General features: G+C 42.3%; 1 protein-coding gene across 2 annotated transcripts in view; it reads left to right on the plus strand.

Annotated features, from left to right (window-relative positions):
* The window catches only part of ptch2 (patched 2), a 60,725-nt gene that overhangs the window by 12,125 nt on the left and 33,993 nt on the right, over positions 1-14,607 (plus strand). The gene's annotated exons all lie outside the window — the stretch shown is intronic.

The raw sequence follows: 14,607 nt of genomic DNA on the forward strand, positions 1-14,607 counted from the left end.
GCATGTTAACCCCTCAATTGCAGAAGAAACTAGGAAACCAAAGTTTTCTTTGCAAGATTCGTTCAGAGGGGGTTTGCCTTTGCTTTCCCCTGAGGCTAAGAGAGTATGACTTACCCAAGGGTATTCATTGGGTTTCCATGGCTGTATGTGGATTTGAACCCTGGTCTCTGGAGTCATAGTATGATGTTCCAACCACTACACAATTCTGGCTGTTGGACAGAATTAACCCTTATAAAAATTATTTCCAACAGAAGGGATGGTTTTTTCATAAGAAAATGCAGTAGGCTGCTATAGGGGAACACATTGTCTACATTATTTTGGCAGTGTGTGCCCCTCCCATCTTTCACGCATACTTTCCAAAATTGTACAGACAATTTCTTATTGTTTACAAGAAAGGGTCTGCTTACTTTGTTCTTTCATCTGATAGAGCTGTCTGCTGCTATGCCTTTGAATAGTTTACATTTAACTAATAACCTACGGGTTCACCCATTCTCTTTGTGGAAGTGATTATTCTCCCATACACATTGTAAACTACACAAACCTCCTGTTGTGGAAGATTTGGGAAACAAACAGTCCAATCTTAATCAACCAATTCTCAAAGTTCTTCCATAATCACCTTGGAACAATATTCAGTGTTAGCCTAATCCTTCTTTGACTTGACAGCTGGCAGACTTGAGCAGATAAATCCTGGCACAGTGAAAAAGGTATGAGGTTTTAACTTACACAGATACCATTTTTAAGAAAATCTGTGAGAACAACATTTCAGCTGTTCACAACAAGAAAATGGTAGTATTTGTGTAAGTAGGAAATACTGACCAGAGGAGAAAAACTATCAAAGTGGGGAAGTTTGGAACTTCCTTTGTGAAGTTATGATTTTCCATTTTCTGCTGTTAGCAGCATTAATGCCGGTAACTATATTTGATTGTTTATACAAAAAGTCACTGAATCATTTTTATATGCAGTATAGGATTTATTACATGGTTAATTCTTGTGATTCTTTATCTGAACACTGCTGTTTTAACTATTGTGGTGCTTGCTCATCATAACACGGAATAAAAGTGGTCTAAGTACTGTACAAGAAATTGTGCATTTGGGGATCCTCGCAACTTCTCAGTCCTCTAAAACACAGAAAGAGAGAGAGGGAGACTGCTTTGCCCATTATCCTCTAAATCTGCTTTGTTTTCTGCCTGTGCTTTGACATTTGCTCTAAGAGGCATCTTCTACTGTGACCATGGACGGCTTTGAAAGGATCTTTCTTTTCTCAGACTAGCTCAAACTTGCTAGAGTTGCCACTCAGGCTGTTTCAGTTTCCCAAAGAATTGAAGGGTTGGGGGAGGAAAGAAACTTCTTTTGTTGTGTTGTGGGGGTGGACAAGAGAGGAGAGGGAAGAAGGATGCTTCTGGATAAAGATGGGGTCTCCCCTCGTTGAATTGGTTGCATGTATGGAGATTTCACTTTTTAAAGGATACGTGAAGAAGGATGCCTGACCCAGGCCTAAAGATTTTATTTTAATTTTATTTTATTGGCAAGGGCTGAGAGCAGGAGACAGAAAGGGAGAGAGAGAAAGAGAGAGAGAGAGAGAGGGAGAAGGAGAGAGTGTTATTCTCTGGTCCATCCCCCCTGGCTTGGAAAAGTGGTCTGAGTTCAAAAAATTCATTTCTTGCCTGAATGAAGGCAGCAATGTGGAAAAATTTCGCCATTCAGAGGGGGATGAATGTATGTTTCAACCGCACATTAAGTCACATTAGCAGGCAGTGGAGTGCTTAATGTGGGCATTTTTCACAGCGGCCAACAGAGGGGATGATTAGCATAATTAGTCCAGGCAACTCTATACATATGGAAATGCCAAATGCGTAAATGCCAACACCAGTGGAAATTTATGTCAATGCTGACAGGAGTCTTAGCAGTGAATGGCTCCCAACTGAATCTCTTTTAGCCTTCTTTTTTGGGGGTCGGGCTTTCCCCTCATCTTTGGCCAAGGCTCCTTCTCGCTGCTCCTCTCCCCACCCGCCCCCCTCCACACTGGGAACCTGGGTTCTTCGGGTTTCTGGTAAATAAAGACATTAATTTAGGTCTGAGATAAACAAAAGGCCAGGCCAGGCCTGGGGAATGGGGAGTAAGCCTCAAATGGGGCTTTCAGGGCTCTCCTTCAAGCCAGCTCTCCCATCCAGCCTGCCAGCCCCCCAACCACCCCAACCCTCTCTGCCTTGTTTATTTAGAGAGCAGCCTGGCGTCTCTGTCTTTGTCAGGCTGGGTTTGTTAGAGAACAAGCGCCGAGGGGCATCAGACGCACATCTCCCCCTTATCCCAGCCCTCAGCAATGTTTCGCCCCAGGGTGCCCGTTTAATGGGGTGTCTGGGCTCCCTTGCTTGCTGGAAGGGGACTAGCCACTTCTAGGATCCCAGTTGGACGTGTTTTGACAGCCATGGGCCGGCTAGCGGCTGGCAGGCCTTTCAGAGCGGCCGGGACAGGTAAAAATGGCTCTTTTAGCACGCCCCCAGCGAGACTTCCTCCCGAGCAGCATGGCTCCTTTCACAGCCTCCCTAATCCAGCTAATCCGCCCCTCAACACTTTGAAGGTGGCCCACGGCATGTGCGTGCAGCGCTGTGTTGAGGACGCTGCAAGAAATCAGATTCAGCTGCGGCTGCCATGGCCATGAGGGAGGGGAGGATGGGTGCCTACTGCCCTCCACCATCCTTCTCCTTGGCTGCTTCAGGCCCAGCAAGGAATCAGATCGCCACATGGATGTGGAGGGGACACAGCTGTCCCTTTGCTTCTCTATCGCAACTCCATTATTCAGTTTATTGCTGATGGAAAGGCTGATGGATTAAATCAAAACAAACTGTCCATGGCTCTGTGCCAAGCCCATCTAAACCAACATCCTGCTTCATTTCAGCCAGTTTCTAATTGTTCTTAGAAGGAATATCCTTGTTCTTTAATGGGCAGACATAGCTAACGTACTTGTAGCAAGACCTGAACAACGCTTTGAGCAGTAAAAGATAATCTTCAACTCTTCAGCCCTATCCAGTGAAGAGAAAATACTATTGGTACACTTAGTTAATTGTATTTGTCTATTGCCTCTCGGGGCCCCTGCTGGTGGCACAGTGTGTTAAAGCGCTGAGCTGCTGAACTTGCAGACCGAAAGGTCCCAGGTTCAAATCCTAGGAGTGGAATGAGTGCCCGCTGTTAGCCCCAGCTCCTGCCAACCTAGCAGTTCGAAAACATGCAAATGTGAGTAGATAAATAGGTACCGCTCCGGCAGGAAGGTAACAGCACTCCATGCAGTCAACCCGGCCACATGACCTTGGAGGTGTCTACAGACAACGCCGGCTCTTCGGCTTAGAAATGGAGATGAGCACCAACCCCTGGAGTCGGTCACGACTGGACTTAACGTCAGGGAAAAACCCTTACCTTTACATATTGCCTCTCAGTCCATCAAATATTAAGCCATTATTTTAAAAAATAGATGTTTTGGAACACATTTTGTCTCAACAAAAAGCAATCTTCAGTCTGAAGCTTTGATATCCAGTCATGGTCATCTGTTTATTGGTTTAGGTCCATGACCATGAAGCAGAAAGAATTCATTATGGCTAGAATCTCGAAGGCACACTCATACTCCTCAGAGGCAATGTAGAAGGAGGTATCCAATACCTCCTTGTTTACCACTAACTCTCTCTCTCACACACACACACACACTGCTATGCAACTGCAGCTGTGTAGCAACAGAATGAACTTCCACAACTGATCAGTGGCTTGGTGCTCAGTATTGGAGGACAAAGATAAAATTTAGAGTGAGAACTTTCTTTTGCTGAAAACAGATCTTTCTTCATTTTTGCTTTTGAGATAAATAGAACCTCGTTTGGTTTCCCGAATAAGTCGTCATGATCTTTCAGGAATCATCCTCTGGTCCAGATCATAATGGATTAGGCAGCCGTCTTGAGAAAGGCCATGATCAGAGCTAAATACAGATATGCTTTTGTTAATCAAGTAGATGTGTTCCCAGGCATGACTTCCTGAACAGAAACTTTAGTATCAGAGACAGAAATAACATGGAAAGCATAGGGATAGGCTTCTTGGTTGTTGCTGTATGAGTTCAAGTTGTTTCCTGTTATGGCAACCTTAAAGTAAGCCAATCATAAGGTTTTCTGGGACAGGGTATGTGACTTGTTCAGTGTCATCCAGTTGGTTTCTATGGCCCAGTATACCCTCCCCCCCAAAAAAGAAGAGCAGTTCAAGAATGTTTCAGAAAAAAATAATCCAAAACTAACAATATGCACATGTAATTTGAAAAAGCAGATCAAGTAAGCCTTGCATAACCTTCTAGAAAGCACTTGAAAACCTTCATTTTTGCAAAATGTGGGGATACTGTTCCAGAGATAAGAAAGATAATTTAAGGGTATTATTAACTCCAATATTCCATAGAATGGATTCCATGGAAGTTACAGTAGATTCCTAATGCTATAATTTTGTAGTGTGAAAAGTCCCCAGTACTAACTTTACATTATTACATTGGCCGAGGAGTTAATTTGCATATATGTTTATTTGTATGGACTGTCAGGAAGACAGTCGGCACATTTTCCCCCCTCCTAGTTATAGAGATTGCAAAGGTATTGTGTCAGTACCAAAGTATCATGTCATTCAATCCAGGAGTGAATGAAGGTAACATCTCCACCTCTATATACAAAATGATCCTTAACTTTATGAATTCAGATGCTTTTTGGTCAGGCCATCTTTGAGCCCTTCGTTCCTATTTTATTTCTTGCCACTTAGTTTTTATCTTTGTCTCCTCTTTCAGAACCTTCTCACTGATCTTCTGCTTCTTCATAATCATCTTACCAGCAGAGTTCTGTTCATTTCCACTATATTCCAGTGTATTATTTTCTTCATTTTTTTTCCATTTATTACCTCTGTATGTCTCTCCTCTGAGGCCTTACATTCTGTCTTTTCTTTCCTATTTTCCATGTATGTCTCTCTGTCTATGTTCTATTTCTTATCTATTCCCTTAGGTTCATACCATCTCACCTTTCATGGCTGATCATCCATTTCAAGGATGGTTGTCCTTCCGTCTTCTCTGTCTTACTCGAAGGATCACGTCACGGACATCCCTTTCTGGCACTTCCCTTCCTCCTTTTATTTGCTCTCTGTTGTGCTTTGCACAGCTTGTTGCTGCAGCTGCCATGGTCTATGAAGCAAAAACCCCAGTGAGTTTGTGGAGAGTGGAGGACCAACATAGCAGACCAAAATTTTATTTTCCCATATCGCTCCTGGGAAGATTGCCTAAAATTACATGAAATCTCTTTGGGGAAACTTTGTATTCAGACATACAGATTTTAAAAAATGTTTCCAGTGAACTAAATAATATTAACATGTATAAGCTCTGGACTGTTCTACATGGGACTACTTGCCCTGTGAAGAATCAGATTCCACATATTCCCATCAATTCTGATCAGCATGTACATCTCACCATTTTCAGAGTGGACATCTCAATGGAAGAATTATTTTAGATAAGTGTATATGTAAAATGACCCACTTTTGGAGATGAATAACTATCAGAACTAGTGCCTTCATTAATGTTCTAGCTGAAGAAAGTACAGAACCAAAAGGCAAAACTTTGTATTGTAAGTGCTATGCTGTTATATGTTTATCTAAATACTGAGCTGCGCTAGGTTATTTAACATAGTGATTATAGTATGTAGGTCCCTGTGTGCTTCATGTATTATTATTATGTTTATTTATACCCCACCTTTTCTCTCCACAAGGAGAAAGAAAGCATCCAAGTGGGGGTACCATCACCAAGAAAGCCAAAAAATTGATGTTGATGTTCTACTGAGTACGTAGTACAACTTAAAATCATAATAGTGTGTAGATGCTCCCTTCTGTCAGCTGTCATTGCATGCCACACATCAATCCTAAATGTATTTGAAGTGTCTATAATTATTACCCAAGCCAAAAGATTTGGGAAGGGGGAAAAGGCTGCTAAGATACCCCTTCTCCTCTTTCATGTTGAACAGCAGCAGGAGAAGACTCCAAAACACTGGTTTACTTCACAGATAATTCTGTTCATAGGCAGACAGGCGAAGCAGTTGGCCAAAGGCAAAAACTGCTACTCTTTCTGAAGCTTCTGGACACTACGCCAATAGCTGTTCATTTCATTCTGTCCCTGGATACTGTAATTATGAGTGTAATTGATGCCCTTTGGAATACTTATGGCTATCATGAATGCTGTTAAGGTTTAACGATGCTCAGGGAGATCTATCCTTGAATGCTGGTGTGTTCACAGATGGCTGTATGTGTATTGATGTAGAGATGTATTACAAGCTTGTATTTCTTTATGGATACAATACAAAAATCTGAACATGTGAAAGCTGTTAATAAATGTCTGTTTAATGCCTTAACAGACAGTATGGAATGTATGAAAGATGAAGAAGAAGAAGATGATGATGATGATGATGATGATGATTATGGATAAATAGCTAACTTATATGGTTCATGAAGTGTAATGTTCCTCTTTGTTAACTATTACAAAGCCTATTAAAGAGATGCATAGAAATAAAGGTTCAGTTATTGCGCATGCATTACATTCTGCTGGCCACGGAATGTTATGTAATGAAAATAAGTTGCCTTACAAGCATGTAATAAAATGAGATGAAAGCAAGTACTCAGACATGGATATGTCCATGTTTCTCCCTAAAGTTACAGTATATACGAGGGTTATCCTGAAAGTAGATTACGTTTTGGAATTAAAAATGAACAAAGTATAGGAGAAAACACTTACCATATGCAGTTGAAAGCCACATCCAAATACCACTTCTCAACATAGTTGCCATTCAAATCTGGGCACTTATCATAGCGATGAATGAGCTTGGCAACTCCTTCCCCACAAAATTCTGTCGCTTGCGTCCTCAATGCAGCATTTTGGCGACGATGTGCAGCTGCGGAAAGGGGTGACCAGCTGGTTGAGGATGCAAGCGGCAGAGTTTTGTGGGGAAGGAGTTGCCAAGCTCATTCATCGCTATGATAAGTGACTAGATTTGAATGGCAACTATGTTGAGAAGTGGTATTTGGGTGTGGCTTTCAACTGCATATGGTAAATGTTTTCTCCTATACTTTGTTCATTTTTAATTCCAAAACATAATCTATTTTCTGGATAACCCTCGTATCTGTATATCTATGAATGTATATAGTAAATGGCCAAAATCACAGTTCTTAATCTGTGGGTCACAGGAAAGGGGACACAATTTCCTCACAGAAAATTTGCAAAGCCTTGAAGACATGCCCTCTCTGCATAACTGATTGCTACCTCTGGTGCAGCATTTAACACTTTGGCCAGGACATTGCCAATCCCCCCCTTTTTTTTGTTTGTTTGTTTTGTTTGTTGTTGTGGTAGTAAGGTTCCAGGGACTCAAATTGCCACTGAATTGTTTTTTGTCACTTTTATAAAATGGGGTGGGGGCCTTGGAGGACTGTTTGGGAGGGGGGCATATGTGGTTTGCAATCTGAAATTTTCATACTTTTATTTCAAACAATAAATTCTTTTTCCTTTTCGATTCTGTACTAGGTTTTTATAGTGGATGGTTCTTAGTAACCTGGCTGTGAAGTGAAATACTCTCTTATAGAATTAGCCAGGAAGTGTTGAGAAATAAATATAAGCAGAGTGGCCGTAGGATATGGTATTGGTTCATATTCCAAGGTCTACAACTCTATATCCAGAATTTTGCATGTAAAAATAAGAATGGCTAAGAAGTGGTAAATAGAATGGATGTTAATTCCCCTTCCCCCTTCCCCCCCCCCCCCAAATTGCTGAGGTGGTGGGCCTTTTGCTGTGGGATCTCAGCAGATGCTTGACCTTGCCACCCTCTGGAACTGGCCTAGTTTCTACTTAACACAAAACAAGGACACCTGTTTTCATCCATCAAATGTCGGCATTTATAAAAGTAACCAGTTTAACTTGTTTCCAGCCACCCTCCATTTGAACGGTTGGATTCTCTCATTCCATGATCTCCTTCTTTGTCTATTCTGAACTTCACTGCCTTTGCACTTTAAGAGCCAATAATGTTTTCTCTCAATACTCCTGTTGGAATCCTTGTGCAAGTAAGATGAAGGTTAAGTATCGCTGGGGGCAGATCAGTGCTAATGTCAAAAGGCTTTGTGATATTTTGTCCAGTTGCCAAAGAACACCTGGGCCACGTTGCCAGAAACTGAGTCCTTTTTTGCCCTGCTTGCGATTTGTTCTGGTAGCTCGCAATACTTAAATTTTGGTCTGACTTGATATAATCTATGTGTTAGGTACCGGATTAGGAGACTTTATGAAGAATACATTATTAAATTTAGACATCTTCCTATGAGGAAGTGCTTCAATTTCCCCAAAATCTCAATGACTTTAATTAGCCAGGTCATTAGATCTTGAAGTCTGAGAGTATAGATGTCATGGGTACCTGCTGGATGATGCACATGATGTCCCTGTTAATGTGTGGCACAACTTCTCCCAGAGCCATCTTGTGTGATTTTTTTTTTAAACCCATTAAAACAAACATTTCTAGATGTGCAAATGTATATACGGTGTTTAAAAGAAGCATCAAATGCAATGGAGGCTGCCCTCTTCTCCTGCAGGAAGACACTCTTTGGTTTATTGTAACTCTGTAATTTATAAAATCATGCCGTTTGAAGGCTGCATGATTCCTTTTTCCAGCACATGTTTGACTTGGCTGTCTTTTTAAAAGCAGCAAACTATTCACAACAGCAGGGCAGGACCCCCTGCAGCAAGCCTGCCCACATGATGTTTTGACAGGATATTGTACGACTGCTGCTGGATTATGACTAGTGTGAATATCATTTGGATAACCCCTGTGTGCCCTGACAGTCTTCCTGAGGCAAGGTTCCCCGCTCTTAGTTTGCTTACATGATTATTTGGCATGTTCTTGGGTTGTATATGCCTTCTCCCTTGTTGACCCTGATATATCCTCTTGGAGGGATTTCAAAGGAGCCTGCCGTGTGTTTCCCCAGAAGTAAAGGCAACCGCTATCTTCCACTGCCATTTATGGTGGCAATGGCTAGACCGAATAGTTAGATTAGCCAGTAAATATAAACTAGTGGTATATATGGAGTTGTATACATATATGCTATGTGTATAATTTTTACACAATGGATTCTTACTACCTTCCAGTCACCGTACTCCTGGAGGATCCCAAACCATGGGCTTCTTCTTTGGCCCGCAATCACTTACCTGTTTGCTCTCTTTCTTGTTTGTCCCAGTCCTTGATATTAAATCTTACAGCCAGCACCGGTTATAATGCAGCAGTACTCCCATAATCAAGGAGTAGTTGTATTTTCATATTATAACCTTATAGGAAGCATGGCCAGTATTTCTCTGGAAGCACAAGGCAACCCATAGCAGAAAGCTGTCACAGCAGTCCTGTGTAGCGTTGACCTCAGTCGTTGGTACACATACCTATGTGCACATACCTATGTACACCATAACCTGCATGTGGAATAGCAACATTGCACAACACATGTCAATGACTGGGTCACTCTGCAGTGCACAATACACGATGTACAACTAGAGTGCAAAGTACAGAATGTGCAACTGCAATGTATAACCACTAGCAAAGTATGGTATAACCTAAACATGACCTACACAGGATTAAGCAAATGTATAAATTACTAATAAAATGCCAGCTTTTTTGTTTGTTTGTTTAACAGATTTAAATCTGAGCTCTCCAGATTTTCTAAATTTAATTTACTTGATCAGTGTACATTTTAACATGTGCTATTTTCAATTTTGTAATATTGCAATTCTGATTAAGATCCAAGAGGATTTTTAGTTATCTGTTTAAATTATTATATTTCCTGTCTGCCTGATATGTATTTATAGTAACATGGCAGCATGCCCATGCAGGGCAATATATATGCAATATATCATATATTTGTGATAAATGTCCTGTAGTAGAGACTGTTCCCTCTTTTTGGATGTAATGTCAACTCTTCCATGTAGTCTGGAGGTTTAAATCATTTACTGACATATATTCTCAGACCTGTAAATGCTGTCTGCTGCATTACTTTCCATTTCCTATTATAGTTGACTCTCCATGGATTCTGTATCCATGGATTCAATCAACCATAGCTTGATTTTAAAAAATCCAAAAAACAATCACTGATTTTCCATTTTATACACTATTTTATTACGCCATTGTATATTAATGAGCATCCAGGGATTTTGGTATCCATGGAAGTCCCTAGAATTAAACTCCAAGGGATACAAATAACTTACTGTATCTTGCTGTCCTTGACTATTACAGTGTTTATTCACTCCACCTTCTGTCATTCAGATAATACACTTGTTGATTCTCTGGGAGTATGTAAGAAACAGTAGTATAAGCTAGAAAACAGGCTATAGAGCAGGAACAGAGCACATGTGCTATTACTAGCAAGTGTCAGGCCACCTCAGAAAGTCTAGGGGGTAATTTTTGATTGCTGAAGCTCTCCAGGTCTATACACATTACCAAAAACACAAAAAAGCTCCACACTCTACTTTGGCTCTGGAACTCTAGGATACGAGCAAGGTATATCTTGTAAGGCTGGCTCTCCTTTTTACTGCAATATATTGTTTGGTTATAGTGACTGAGCATAATGGAATGTTAATTCAGAAGGGGTTTGAGGGACCCTGCCATTTTCTATTGGGTTTGCATGGAAATTGGTTTTTTATATGCTAGTCAACATTCCATGACCTAATTCAAAACACTGTTTACCCCAATTGGAAATTCTCCCTTCTTTTACTGGAAAGTGTGTAGTCCATGGAGTCTGGAGGCACATAATTGGCCTTCATTTGCTTTCTTTGATAAATAGCTTGACCAAGGTGGAGGTGTCAGTTCCATCAGAGCTGTGGTGTCTGGGCTTTTGAACCATTTGCTATGCAGCAAATAGTCCCAAGCTGATCGGAAGAATAAAACTAGGATGAATAAAAACTAGGCTTCTTATCTGGAAAAGCTCCAAGGTGAAATTCCTTCAAGAACATCATCTACCAAGGTCTTCCCATCTGTACACTGCTTTCTGTTCTTTCCTCAATTCAAAGTTTTCCAATAGGAATTCTGTTTGCTTTTATTCCCTACTATGGAGCTGGAGAATCCACAACTATTTTTTCTTCTGTGGTGCAAGTTTCCATATCCCGCTACAATTCCAGTTTGTCAAGGACAGTCCCAATTAATCTTCCATCATCCCCAGGTGGCACAATAGGACTGCTGACCAACAGGTTGGCAGTTTGAATCTGGGGAGAGCTGGTGAGCTCCCTCTGTCAGCTCCAGCTCCCCATGTGGGAACATGAGAGAAGCCTCCCACAAGGATGATAAAACATTGGGGTGTCCCCTAGGCAACATCCTTGCAGATGGCCAATCCTCTCATACCAGAAGTGGCTTGTAGTTTCTCAAGTCGCTCCTAACACCGGGAAAAAATTCTCATTTTTCACCTGCTTTTAAAATGTCCCTATTTTTCTCTCCTGCTTTATTTTTTTTTTGTCCTCAGCTTGCTTCAGTGCTGCAAACTAAATTCACAGTACAAAAGTAATTTGCATATAATTAACTCAGCAATATGGAGAGAAGAAGAATGTTGCTCCTCCACGTAAATGCAGGCAAACATAAACTGCTAAGTCTAGCTTGTGCGTTTCTCCTCATTAATAATGTTTGCCACCTCAACTACACTCTGGTGTTGCTTAACCACAAGTGTCCCACTTTCCATCTGTGAAATGTTGAAGGGTATCAGTTTCATCTCGACGTGGCTCCAAATTTTTAACTGCTGAAAATTGTCTTCAGCTGGATCTTTGCCTATTTGACATAAATATCCATAACTATAACCATGAAGTTTTAACAACAGATTGCTTCTTTGTAGTTGAAAGAAGTTGCTTGAGGGAAATAATTTAGTCTGTAAGAGGGTGTGAATTTGTTCTGTGGGGTTGACGAGATGGGCACTTATTGTCCAAGCCAGGTGGGACATTAATAGAAGAGACCTATCCTGTCCCTTTTAATTGAGGCTCTCTTGGGCCTCCCAGCTGGTGTGGAAAGAGAGCAGGGGGGGCCCATCTGGGTGGCCCATCTGGGAGGGAGGAGGTGCCCAGCCTAGCAATTTATCCAAGAGCCTATAATTATGGGGATAATTCTGAAGTCCTGTTCCATTGCCTGGGAAGTGGTTTTGCTGAATCCAGTGAGGGAGAAAAGGGAGAGACGGAGAGAGACATAGCATCAGCATGTGCAAACCAGGGCTCAGGCATTACTTTTGTCAATACCAGATAATTGATATCCCCATCTCCTCTGCTGTTATAAAACTATCTATTTCTCACATGGGTGGAGCATTTGGACCAGATCTTGGGGGGGAAAAAACTTCTTTGCGACACAGCTTCTAGAATCCCCCAGCTGGCTGGAAGTTATTGCCCAGAGAAAGTAATATGCCCAAAGTATGGGGATATGTCTGAGTAGTCGTAGCATGAAACAGCCTTCTGGAGTGAGATTCAATATATGGCCACCTGATAGTGTTTGCACAAGGGTGAATCTCCTGATGTGGCCTGCAGTGGTTCTCTAAATATGAAAAAGGGTGGCAAGAAGTAAGGCCTCCTGCAGAAGGGCCTCCCTGCACAATCCCCCACCTGAAGGCCTTTTGGCAGTGGGAGTTTGAAACAAGCTGTTACACTAGGCAAGTAAATTGGCCAGGCCTGTTAGGCAGAAGTCCTGCCGGACGTGATGTGGGGATGTTCTCAGATCAGCCAGCTCTGGGTTACTAGGCATCTTTCCATTTGGCTCCCAATCAAGGTTGTTTTTTCCCCCTCTTGCCCTTGTTGGTGTCCTGCATTGCTGCCGCAGGGAGGATGGAGGGGCAGAGAGCATGCTGTGCAGCAGATTCAAGCCAAAGAGGACCTGCTAAAAGGAGGGCTGCCTTATACCTTTGCCTTTTCCAGTAACTTAGGCCAAATGAAGGTGTGTGGGATGCCACAATGTCCAATGGCCTTTAGGTCCAATGGAGCCTGCAATCTGGAGTAAGCAACCTACGGTTCTCAAAATACCACAAGGCATCAATATTTGGAGAGAAGTGGCCTGGTGCTTGCTTCTATGTAGATGTTTGCACACATTCGGGAAGGCTGTGGGAGCGAGATATGGTATCTGTTTGTTTGTGTGTGTGTGTGTGTGTGTGTGTGTGTGTGCAGTGCAGTGCATGTGGGGTGGAATAAGGGATAATCCAATCTAATACTCAAAGCCAAAGCAGCAGTACAATTGGGGATTTGATCTGGAGGAGAGAAGGGCCTTTTGCATGAAAAAGGAGAGGGCTTCCTTTGTTAATTGGAGTAAAAAAAGAATTTGCATAGAGCTCCTCATTAACATGCTCACTGTTGCTACCTCACTGGATCCCAGAATCCCTTCCCCCAACTTTGCATCAAACAATGCTGCTCTCTCAGGGAAGGGATGCGGTGGGCTGAGCAGGAGCAGCTGGGGGCGGGGGGGCGGGGGGAGAGAGACAGTGTGCCACACTGAGCCACAGAACCTAGTTTAACCCCCTCCCCATCAGCCAGAGAGCACCCCATGTAAGGCATACTTGGCAGCCCCACTCACTTTGCCTTGTCTTTTCATGTTTCTCTCTGGTTAATTAGGGTGTTGGAATTTGAGGCTTCCTCGTCCCCCTTTGAAACTTCAGATTGTCCTGTTCCAAATTAACCCTAATTATGAAGAATATCTCCCTCTCTCTTTTCCGCTCCTTCACAACGCTTGCAGATGTACTGTCATTTCTGCTACACAGCTAAAATAAATAAATGCCTCCCGTGTCCATTCCCCACTGTCACTGAGCCTAGGCCAGGAAGAAACAAGGAGCCACTGCCTTGGAGCAGTTTTGAGGTCAGTTTGAGGGATTTAGTAAATTGGCCATGTCCATGTGTGGGTGTTTGTGCATATCTCTTTTTATGTATGTTTCTGCCTGAGCATGAAAAAGTTACTGCTTTAAACTACAGTTCCCCAGATTCTCCTGAAAAGTTACACCTCCCATGTTCCACTTTCTGCTCAGGCTACCGCATGGCATAAAGCCATCTCGTAGAGTTTGTTAATGAGGTTTTGGACTAAAAATCTGCCGGGTGAAGAACAGCTTTCCTAATTTTGGGGATCCATCTTGGCTTGTGGCTTAAAGATTTGGACTGAATATGTTCCCCACCCTTCCTCAGCATTCTGGTTGTACATGTGGTTTTTCTCCTGGGTGGCCTAGTCAAGTTCAGCAGTGCTCAGCATGACTTCGGGTGCTTTGCCTCCCAAACAGCCTGGAATGGTTTGGATTCTGCCTTTGATACATCCCTCCCAGATCTTCCTAGCTCTAACGCAGAGTGTCTGTCCCCTCCCTATGTTCTTTGGCATATCCTCCTCCCTCACTGGCATCCCAGCCTTTCCTTTAGAGAGAATGGAGTGGAAACAAAAAAACATGCTTGTCAATCAGCTTGGTGTTCTGCTTTGTTTTTTTACTTTTTTCCAGCAACCACAAAATATTAGAGCTAGAATTTGCACTAAGAATCAGGCACAGCATCGCAGGCCAAAATGAGGTACAATTGGAATTCTTCATCTTCGTAGTGGGATTGCTGTGAAAGTTTATCAT

Source organism: Anolis carolinensis, chromosome 4 (assembly GCF_035594765.1).
Source record: "Anolis carolinensis isolate JA03-04 chromosome 4, rAnoCar3.1.pri, whole genome shotgun sequence".
NCBI classification, from domain to species: Eukaryota; Metazoa; Chordata; class Lepidosauria; order Squamata; family Dactyloidae; genus Anolis; species Anolis carolinensis.